This window comes from Desmodus rotundus, chromosome 11 (assembly GCF_022682495.2).
Source record: "Desmodus rotundus isolate HL8 chromosome 11, HLdesRot8A.1, whole genome shotgun sequence".
NCBI classification, from domain to species: domain Eukaryota; kingdom Metazoa; phylum Chordata; class Mammalia; order Chiroptera; family Phyllostomidae; genus Desmodus; species Desmodus rotundus.
Window position 1 is genome coordinate 65545329 of NC_071397.1, and position 11853 is coordinate 65557181.

The 11853-nt window shown below is 43.3% G+C and overlaps 1 pseudogene; it reads left to right on the forward strand.

Annotated features, from left to right (window-relative positions):
* The first annotated feature begins 4277 nt into the window (after positions 1-4277).
* Positions 4278-4804, forward strand: LOC112297334 (ferritin light chain pseudogene; annotated as a pseudogene).
* The last annotated feature ends 7049 nt before the right edge of the window (positions 4805-11853 follow it).

The window sequence follows — 11853 nt, forward strand, 5'->3', positions numbered from 1 at the left end:
CTCCTCTATTTTAAACCCTCATCCTTTCTGCTGCCTGTTTTGCTAACATGTACATTTGACCACAGGATTTTCAGGCTGGAAGGAGCATCAGTTATTCTCCAGTTCTCACTGAGTAACACCTAAGCCTCAATGGTACATACACTCACTCATTTTTAATCTTCTTGCTTTCCCAGTTTCATCTACTTTTTGCCCCGTGTGCTGTCATATTAAACTCCTTGCAATTCTCCAGGTGTGCCCTCTCAGGGCCAAAGAATTGATTCTTTCTGGAAGAAACCAGCAACTGCTAACAGGCATGTTTGTGAGCCAAACTGCCGTCAGTAAGGTAAACGCCAAAATAAACACCCTTCTGAGAAGCCTTCAGTGTAACCTACATGAAATTTAAACATGGTCCTTAGACATCAAAAAGTGTTTTATGCATCCCAACTTTGTGCTAACTTTTACTTCTCAAAGAAAGTTGTTACATGGAGGCTTCCACATCCAGAGATCATTCTCTCACTGCAGCAATCCCTCTCCTCCACTGTCATCGGTGGCGTCGCTTTCCTCCTGTTTTCCTGATTTGTTGTCTTGGGTTGCCCTTGAACCAAAGTATTTCTTTGCCTCATCTCGAACCCTGGAGTTGCTCTCTAACAATAATTCTTTTCCCCACATACAATACTTTCAGTCCTTCCCTTGCTACTAATCTGGCTGCAGTCATGGCCCTCTGGCCCCCGTTGTAGCTGCCTCAACCTTTTCTAGACTCCTTCCATCCAGATGTGCTGACAGAGACCAAGAATATTTTCCTCACGTCTTTTTAAATGATGTTCCTCCCTCAGCAACTTACCAACAGCTACTATTCAATCATTCCCCAAATCCAGGTTACTAATTCCCTGCTGCTTCAAATTAGAGCTCCTAGTCATGAGTTTCGAGGCCAGTAACTCACGGCCCCTTCCATGGCACCCCTTCACCTAACTTCACAGACGATGTCTGATCTAGCCAGGAAATTCCACTTTCCTCTCCCCGTCACTTGACACCTATTCTCGCTCTGCCAAGCCCTCTACAGTCTCCTCCCCACTCCCCACAGGCCTCTCCACCTGTCTGTCCTTTTCCTTCATCAATTAATTCTCATAAACCATCTTTCTCCTAAAGCTTTCCCAGGGTACAACCATTCCAGCGATCTCCTCAGCCCTTGTGTAAATACAGACCATTTGCAGACATCAGAGACCGTCCCTGCTCAATCTCAGAAAATCGTGTATAACCATGCGGGTTTAGTGGGGAAGAGAGCCAGACTTTCAGTTCCCAAATGCCTTCAAAAAATGAAGCATGCAGGCCGAAGTGGCATTCCAGAACCTTGCTTGTAAGATGCAGGTACCTGTATAACAAGGCACACCACTCAATACAGGGAAAATTGAGTACTTGTTTCAAATAATAAAAATGTTTGTTTTTATGTTCTTTACGTCTCCCTACATAAGACAAGGAATCTGTGCACTTTCTTTAAACCAGTGTTTGATTCCATCCTGCTTCTGGTCTGAGGTGAAGAGTTTACTTGCTGCTGAAGAGTTTACTTTCACTAAAGAGTCAGGAGGGTCACCTGAAGAAAGGAAGAGGAGGGAGAGAGGGTGGGTTTCAGATTTATCAAAAATGAGACCAGTTAGCCAAGAGGAAGTGCTACCAATTGCTTAGCGCAGCTCCTGGGTCTCCAGGTCTCTGGAAGCGGTGGTGATATGTGACAACTCTGTGAGCCGCTGCTCTCTCCCAAATACAGGGCACCATGGGCACCGTGGGACAAATACAGGGCGCCGTGGGCACTGCGAGGGTGAGGGCGAAGCTGACCAGCATGTTTGTTCCGAGGAAGATTTTAATTTTCCTGCATTTCATCTTTTGTTGTTATTCAACGCTGACCAGAAATTGTGGAGTTACAGTTACCTCTCTGCACAGCTGTTCTTTATTTTTTTTTTTTATTACCACCATAGTTTCAATCACAAGAAAGAAGGAAGTCTATCGTTTCACATAGTTTCTTTAAATCTGAAAACCCAGGAAACAAGCCTGAAGTCATTAAAAAAATAATAAATTCAATCAAAACACCTCAGCCAGGAAAAATTGATCAGGCCTTGTGAGCCCAGCGAGCTTAGCCCAGTCCCTGCTCAAAAAGAACCCCCACAGAAGGACTAATAGTATCTATAATGTAAAGCTAAACTGAGGCAAGTCAGTCATGTAGCTCTCGAACAGCAGGGGCAAAGAGGAATTACTAGTGGACTGTGGAGAGTTTCACTGGAGAGTAAAACCCCTTCTCAGAAAGGAATCCCAGCAAAATGGTAGCAGAGGGACCTAGTTTTTAGGCAAATGGTCTCCTTGAAATAAAAGAGCAGAAAATTATTTTGGTTTCTAATAAAGTCAATTGATTTTAATAATAAAATTCTGTGTTTAGAGTTTTTTACAATGATATAAATGCTCAGGGTAACTGACTTCAACTGCCTTGATGTCAATGCTCCTAAGTATAATTTCCCACATCACAGCACCAGGAGGTGAACGTAATGGTGGGAGCTACCTGTGGTTTTCCATCTCCATCAGTCCTCGCTGCACCCCAAGCCCACAGTGACCCTCTTGGCCTCCTGCCCACTGGCCAGGTCCCAGCAAGGCACGCCCACTTTCCCAGAGGCCTCCTGATGCCAGCTCTTGCTGCACCAAGGTCAATCCTGGAGCCCCACCCTGCTGCCTGGTGGCCATCACTCATAGGCTCACACTGCTGCCCTCAACTACCTGGGCCATCCCTTACATGCCTCGGGATTTGTCACCACACTGATGTCACTTCCCAGGGAACTTCTTTGTTGATACTCATTATAAACTCATAGATTTAAATATAGCTGATGTGCTTCAATTTACTGCAGTTACTATTTCCATTGATAGTCAAATGGAAGCCCCTGCAGGTGGGTTCCTGACTCTTTTTGGCACAGGCATCCTAGCTGTCAATAGTGTTTTTGTTTCCAGGTATGAGCAGATGTTTGAGGTTTGTCTTGAGCATTTCCTGATGCAGACCTCCAGGCATTTCTGTAGAAAGCCCTAATTCCTGGGAGATTGTAATCTCTGTGTTAGGAATGCTCTTTCCTAATGGGTTGCTTTTTGTTTCTAGGCCTCTTCAAGGGACAAAACTAGGAGTTTAGAGATAGATGAATTGATTGGTTGATAGATAGGTTCAGATAAAGCATCACAAGTTTGTATTAAGGTATCCAATGCATATTCTAGCTCAGGCCTACAGGGCTTTTATTTGATCTTGTCTATCTTACATCTACATGTCCTTTCATACCCAAAAATCCTGGTTCCCAAGAACACCTACATAATTACTTTTTTGTTTTACCCTATAAGATGTATACAAAAGTTTCAGAATAATGATAGCTACAATATAATTACTGAAAACATTTGAAGATTTTTTTTCTTGTTAGTACTTCCTGTGTTCTAATGATATATCCCACTTGGGATCTATACCCAGGTAATTCTCAGGCTTTAAAGTCACTTGAAATATGTACCATCAACTCAATACATACTTCGGTTCAATTTTTCATTTTGTTTGTTTTAGTAATTATGTCTTAAAATTTAATTTATTAACAACATATCCTGGAGAGCTCATAGGATTTTATAGATTCTACTCTCCACTTTTTTACAGCTGTATAATATTCCATTGTGTAGATGTAACCATAATTGGTAGTCTCCTTTTGACTGAAATTTGAATTGTCTCTAATAAACAAATATTGCTCTAATTAATAACCTTGTATATACATATTTCCACGTTTTCCAGTTTATCTTTAGAGTAGATTACATGGACAAAAAAGGAAGGTTCTATAAAAAGTAACCTGACAGGGTGAGCTGATCATAAATTCCTAACCAGGCAGGTCACAGTGGGTAGTCATGCCCCAGGCATATACCTTCTTTAAAGGCTTGTCTCTGTTTTGAGCAAGTTCTGACAATTGTTTCTGTTAAAGTTAACACACCTCTGAAATAACAACCCTTAAGAAAGCATATAATCTTGTTAATTGTCCTGTAGCAATCCCACCTTACTTTTCCCCATATCCATGTAATCTTATGTTTCCTCCTTAATTTCAAATGTGACCATGCCCTTGGTGGTCCTGGGATCTGTCTCTCACTTCAACAGGGTTTGGATGGAACAGACCTAGGGGTGCCCCTTCTTTCCAACTGTCCTCCAACCTCTTTTCCAGTCACCTCCTTTGGAGCCACCTCAGCCATCCTCAGCCTCCAAGACCAGCCAACACCATTTTTTGGCCTTAATTCTTCATTGCTGAACAACCATGAACTCTTAGATTCATCAGGATTATTCCACTCAGGTACAGGCTGCTGTCAACCACCTGGCTGACCTGCATCTGTGGGCCCCCAACACCTACCTCTCTCTGGGCTTCTATTTCAACCTTGACGATGTCACTCTGCAGGGTGGGGGCCACTTATTCTGAGAGTTGGCTGAGGAGAAGCATGAAGGTGCCCAGAGTCTCTTAAAGCTGCAAAACCAGTATGGTGACCACATTTTCTTCCAGGACGTGGTGAAACCTTCCCAAGATGAGTGGGGTAAAACTCAGAACGCCATGGGAGCTACCTTGGCCTTGGAGAAGAACCAGAACCAGGCCCTTTTGGACCTGCATGCCCTGAGTTTTGCCCATACAGACCCTCATCTCTGTGACTTCCTGGAGAACGATTTCCTGGCTGAGGAGGTGAAACTCATCAAGAAAATGGGTGACCACCTGACTAACATCTAAAGGCTGGGCAGCCCTCAGACTGGGATGGCGAGTATCTCTTCGAAAGGCTTACCCTCAAGCACAACTAGGAAGCCTTTGGAGCCCAGAGGCTTTTGAGGGGCCCCTTTCCATTTCCCTGGTATCTGACTTTTGCCTGAGCCTCTTCCTGAAACCACTAGACACCCTTTTAACTACCCTGGGGCCCTCTCCCATGCATTGGACCAAATGGAAACAATAAGGCTTTTTGCAGGGGGAAAAAAATTCAAATGCATAAAGGAAGCTGCAAAATAGTTCATCTCAGGAGCATCTGAGATCCTGCTCCCTGGCATAAGTTGTCAGTTTGGCTCAGTTAAAATTCTTATAAGAATTCTTCACAGGTTAGGACGTTTCTTATGTCGGCAATTAGAAACTGGAATACTAAGTCAAAAACAGTCACAAGAACATTTGCTGACCTGAATAATCACAGAAGTACTCATATGCTTTATGGGGAGGATGATACGGAAAATTTCTTCCCCATGCTCAGGAGGCTTTGGCTCCTGATGTAAGTCAACAATTGTCTTTCCCAGGACTCACTGAGCCCTCACACCGGTGGAATTTCTGGAAGTACATGCAAACATATCCTGCCGAGACTAAGTTCCTGTTAGCAGCACTCAAAACATCATCTGTAACGGGGTGAAAACACATCTAATGCATGTATAATAGAAATCATAGAGACAAAACTGATCTGAAAATTCCCCTCAGATGGCACCGTGTTGGAGACCACCATACAATCTCTAAGTTAGTCAAATGAAACTATGTTTTCCTCCAACATTAGAACGTATCACTGTTGGCTGACACCAGATGGACAGTCAGTCTCCTGTTGGAGGCTCAGTCCAGATTATTTGCCATTGAGAGGAGTAGAAGGCACAATTATTAGCCCTTATCTCTAGGGTTGAATTTGGGTAACTTGATTGCACATACTATGAAATACCGATGAAGTCAAGTGTAGGCATGTTGGGGGGTTGTTGCAATTTTTATACTTAAAGAATTACAACAGTGAATTCTTCACTTCATAGCTTCTTGTAAGCCAGTCACTGGGCAATAGTTACAATCTTCCTGGATTACTTTCTGCTTCAAGCACACAATTGAAAATAGAGGATCTGCAGGAGAGTAAAAGAAATATTTTACTATTACGCTGGAAAGAGAAATGCAGTTACATCTGACACATTAAAACTGCATCTTTCTTATGCAGCTGTCTTAAACCGTGGTGTGTGTAGATATTATATATGTATATATATCTGTATTTATTTCCATTTTATAAATGATAGATCTTATATTGTCTTAAATTCTAGTCATAACTTCTACCACTTTGAAAAAGCACTGCCTTGACCAACAGCTATGCAACAAAGGCTTCTACCACAAATAGTTCACTGAATTCCCCATGAATCATTTTAGGGCACCCCATTTAAAAGAACCTTTCTACCAGTGTAAGAGTCCAGCTGTGTCTAGTGACTCCCTAGTGATATCTAGGACTAATCCTTGCCAGGTGATTGTTTCCAGAAAAGAAATTCAACTTAGAGTATCGAGTAGGGGAAAAAAAATGTGAAGGAAAGTGGTAAGAAAGGCTGACCCAACTCCGGGCCGTCTTTGTGGAATGTGCAGGGAGCCTGTGCAGAAGGCATGGTGTCGCATCTGAGACCCAGAAGCAGCCTGCAAATTCCCTGGAATAGAAAACTGCCCTTTTTAACTTGGTCAGCTGACCCTTCCCTTTGCCTCCCCATCCCAGGCCCATTGTTGTATAAAGGTGTTTCTCAAGGTCCCTTCTAGGGCCACACAGTGACACTTGAGCTGAATTGGGCCAGTGTGACGTTGTAGCCCCAGAGCAGGTTTTAGAGAAGGTAGTAGTTGTCAGGTAAGGGCAGCTGAATCCACTTTAAAAGTCCTTGGAAGAGGTGTAAACAAACCAGTGCATGTGACGCCTCCTCACCCCCACTTTTTGGTTAATGAATTCTGCTTACATCGGGGTTCTGGAAAACATGAACAGGATACGTTAAAAAAAAAAAAGCTAACAATGGGGAATACCACCCAGGAGTGGAGTCCCCATTTCTTGAGAGACTGTGAGTTTTACACCTTTTTGGATTCTGGATCCATGATGTTTTTCCTTCTTTCTTTCTAATACCTCAGCTCAGTCTTCAGGTGCTGAATACCATGTGATATGGTCACACTGCTTCTTTCATATCCTAACGTTCCTAAAATTGTGTGCAGAACATCCAGATATTGAGCAAAACAGTTCATGAGAAAGTTCCATTATCCATTATTTAGCCAGAATAGCATCATGTAGAAAGTTGACTATTAAAGTATACACAATGGGATATTACTCAGCAATAAAAAAAAGAATGAAATCTTGCCATTTGCGATAACACAGATGGACCTAGAGGGTTGTTATGCTAAGTGAAGTAAGTCAGACAGAGAAGGACAAATAGCACATCATTTCTTTTATATGTGGGATTAAAAAAATCAAAACAAATGAACAAACAAAACAAATGCAGACTCATAGAAACAACTAACAAACTTATGCTTGGCAGAGGAGAAGGTGTGGAAACACGGGTGGACAAGGGGAAGGGGAATATAGTCAGTAATAATGTGGTAACTTTGTATAGTGACAGATGGTCACTAGACTCTATTGAGTCATTATGTTGTGCATCTGAAACTAATATTAATTTTATTGTATGCCAACTATACTTTAATACAAATTTTTTTAAATGAAGTTCATAACATGGATATGGACTGAAGAAGTTACTCCAAAAACTCGGTATGATCTATTCAGAGACTGACATTTTCATAAAAAGGAAACTTACTGAAAACATTTAAGAATTTGCAAAAATATACTGAGCATCTAGATCACAAAAATTCTCTCGAGAACTCTCATTACCCGCACCCCCACCTCCCTCAGACAGCTCCACAGGAAGATACCTCGAAGTTGATCTTGCAGTGGGAGGGCGATTACTTTTTTAATTACTGTGACAGAATTCAGTGAGGGCTGTGCAAGCCCAGGGCTGGGGAGCAGGGGCTTTGCCGTGCAGGGTGCCGGCAGGCTGGGACCTCCCAGAGCACTGGAAGGCTCTGACCGAACTCCGCACATTCACATCGCCGCCCCGCCCTTCTCCTCCTCTCTCTTCTCCAAAACAAATGACCTCGCTCAGATCCTGTTTGTGCTTTACTTCCTGCGCTGAAGCAGTTTGCCCGTGAGCTGAGCCGCTGATCCCCTTGGAGTCTCCTAGCTGCCGTTTCCTCCTGCTCGTCCTTTTTTCTCCTGTGCATTTGTTTTCTCAGAGCGAGTCCTCCCTGGGACCCTGGCTCGGCTGGCTGAATTACAGGAAACTGGCCAAGGCATTCTCTCTCTCAGTTCCTAGAGAGTCAGAAAGCCTGGGAATGGCTTTGGCAAGAAGGTCTTTTGTACCTTCCACCTCGATTGCTTACAGTGCTGCCGACTGCCTCCCACTTACAAGTGCAAAACTTGCATTCATTGCTCTCTGGGCGTTTCAGATTCACCCACATCCCTCAGGCCGGGGGCCGTCCTCGCCACCTTCCTTTCAGAAGGAGGAACCCAAAGGTTGTTGGGGAAGAGAATTAGGGGTCTCGCTCCCAGGCTTTCCCCGCTTTGACTGCGGCCTGCCAGCCCGCTCCACAGATTTTTAGCTCTCCTTCCTGCCAGGGCCTTTGTTCGTCGGAGGCGCCAAGTTCCCACTGGGAAGTCTGAAAGAGCGGCCCTGACACTCTCTCTTTTTCTCTGTCTTGTCTCTCAATGTCGTCTTCCTTCCTTCTCAAAGGCTGGATGTTCTTGCTGATTTTCTTGGAATGAGGTCAGTGGACGTTGTTTTCCCTCAGAACTGTTCTGCTGTGCTACAGAAACATGGACAGGCAGAAGGACAAAAGACTGAGTGCGGTCCCCCTGGCACTTGTGTCCCTCCCCTCCCGCTTTGCCCAAAAGGGCCAACACCATTTCCTTCCAGGCTTTTCACACTTATGTGGCCCGTCTCTACCCTTTAACCTTGAAGTCAGCTCTACAGGAAAAGAAAAGTTTAAAGACTGAACTAAAGGAAAGAACAAGGCACATTGAGCACTTAGCCTAAGGTGGGAGTGAAAAAGCAGAAAGTCTACAGTTATTTGATGGATATTCTGCATCCAACTTCTGCATCTAACTTTATACATGAGCACCCCAAGTCTTAATCCAGCCTCCAACCTTGTTTTAAAAGAGCCAGTGCCTCTAACCAACTCCCAAGCCCTGCTGTTAAATCTGAGATGTAGACATCTCCTTAGAGCGAGTAGACCAGGCATTTCCAACCCCCACTCCACGGACAATAAATGAGTGACAGTATATATTAAAAATCCCACATGGACTCATTTGGGCTTCCTTGTAGGACAGCAGCCTGAGCAAGTCAGGCTGACGGTTCCAAGAGCAGATAAGCCAGTAGGCAAGGGAGAAATATCGCTGCCCTTTTGGCCTTGACCTGGAAGCTACACAGCACTACTACTGCTGTACTCTATCGGACCGAACAGGCAGGAAATCTTGCCCGGGTCCAGGGGGAGTAAACACAGGCCCCACCTCTTGATGAGGAGAGTTTTAAAGGATTTGTGGCTGTATCAAGCAATAATTGACTGATTGCCCTTTTTGAGTTGCAATTACATTTTGTTCCTGGATCTTTTCCAATTCTTCCGGTTGGTGTATCTTCAGCTTTTATGTTCCACACCTCAAATAAAGGTGTTTTCAATGTCAAAAATGTCAGCAGGTGAGGTAGCTGGGCTCCTCTCTGAGGAACCGCACCTCCCAGTAGTGGGATTTTATGCAATACTTCCTCTTCCACACCAAACCTGGGCTGGCACTGGGGAGGAAGTCATCCCTGTGATTTCCAAGGTTAACTCACAAGAAGCCTTGCCACTTCTACCTGGGTTTTGAAAATGCTCATTTTGGGGAAAGTCAGTCCGCATGTGAGAAGTCTAGCCTGAGACCACCAGGCTTTGGCCAGCCCCCAGAGACGTAGCCAATGTGTGTGAGGAAACCAGCTTGGATGTCCAGGCTTAGGGCCTTCAGGTGATTCCAGCCCAGCCACCTCTGACTGCAGTTGCATTTGAGACTAAGCAAGAACCACCTAGCTGGGTCAACTCTCAGAATCTTAAGAAATAATAATAAATTGATACTTTAAGCCACCAAGTTTTGAGATGGCTTGGTATGCAGCAATCAATAACCAAACACCAGGTTCTATGAATTCCACCTCAGAAAGCTTCCTCGATATGGTTCTTTTATAAGCAGCTCTTCAACTTTGTATATTTGCTGAGGCAAAGCTTACTCTCTGCTTTCTGAGCAAGAACTCATTCCTTTAAGGAAGTTGTTGGAGGTGATACAAGACATGATCACAAGCAACCAAAACATAAAAGTCAGGACAGAAGAAGTACCGTGAGAACTCAGAAAAGAGAAGGAGAGAACCACTCCAGCCAGAGCTGGTGGGCCTGGAGAGGCAGTGGCATTGAACTGGATCCTGAAAGCCAAGTGGCTGTTTGTAGCTTTGTTTTGTAGAAGCAGGGAGCTACTAGAAGTTTCTGGGCAGAAAAGTGGTGTGATCAAAAAACATGTCATATGGAAATTAGCCTGAGATTTATTAACCAATGTCACACCAAGGAATCCAGTGAGAAAAAGAAAAAGAAAATTAGTCTGAGAGTGATTATGGGAGACAACAGACAGGGTAGGGTGGTCAGCGAAGATGGAGAGACCAGAAGAAACTTATCACGACAGTCCAGGGGAGAACACCAAGCCCGTGCAGCAGGCCTGTGGAGGAGAGTTCAGGGACGTTAGAGCTGAGATGACCTGAAACATTATTTGTTTCTCATACATGTAATGATACAACTATAACGTCAATTCTCCCAATTCTTGAATAAATGAAAACAAAATAAATAATCCCACAACTTTAACTTTTGAAAGAATGTGATTTTTAAAATAAAGTATCTTTAAAATACACTTTCTGTGGGGGGTATATTAAATTAATAGCTATAAATATTTGTGATCAGAGATTACTCTTTTGAACATTTCTAGCCATTTCTAATATAGTCATATGGATTTACAACTTTTGTTACTTATTGATCCCCCAGTAATGTTAGTATATAAAAAGCCTCCAAAAAATTTTTTTTCAGGGCAACATTATCAGTAATTTTAAAACCCTCAGTGGCATTTGTTGAGACTATGCAGTTGCTGCAAACATTTTTAAAGTATAAGCTCCCTCTAGTGGCTAAAATAGTCTTTACCCCTTGATCAAGTTGGCACCATGTGTTGATATTTAAATAATTTCTAAGTAAATTTTAACATCCTCTAGAACTGAATTTGCACTTAATTTTGTTCTTTGCTGTCCATCAATAGGTTCAATAATATTCACAGTCAATTTTAACATCTACTATTATTGCTATAATTTGTAATTATCAGTTTTCAATAACGTGTTAATATTGAGTTTCAGACCACACTAAAACACAATTATCGCCTAATTAATGCACAAGGTAACTTACTATAAGTGCTTTGAGGAAGTGAAGTCATCATTTATCACTCTATAAAATGTCCTCGTTGATGAGCCTATATCCTCTTAAAACTAATTCAAGGTGAAACTATTCCAAAAATGTATGTTTCCCGTCTGAATCCACCATCTCCTACAGGAAGGGGTCATCCTCAGCATATTCCACTGAAGTCACTTCTCCCGCTACGGGACAGTGTCAGGCCCGGCCCCTGAGAAGCGGGCATTGGCTGGGCTTGGGGGAGCGAGAAGAAAGATGAATACTGAACGCCTGCCATGTCTCAGGCGTTAGGCTTTAAGCTTTATATTTGTGTCTTATTTGAAGGCATAAGAGGATGTTGTTCCATTTGCTTGTATTCAACAAAAATTTTTTCAAACTCTTACAAGTCATAATAAGGCAGAGAGGTAAAGTAAGAATCTTCTTTGCCTTTAAGATGTTTAGACCAAGTGAGGGGACCATTAAGAAAACAGATGAGTGTAGCTGACTGGCCAGGGGAAGTTCAAGCACAGGGAGAATCCCCAGGAGCAGCTCTTCACCCCAACCAGAAGTGGAGGGTAGGAGCAGCAGGGAACACTCGCCTTCTCAGAGGAGGGGATCCTGGGTC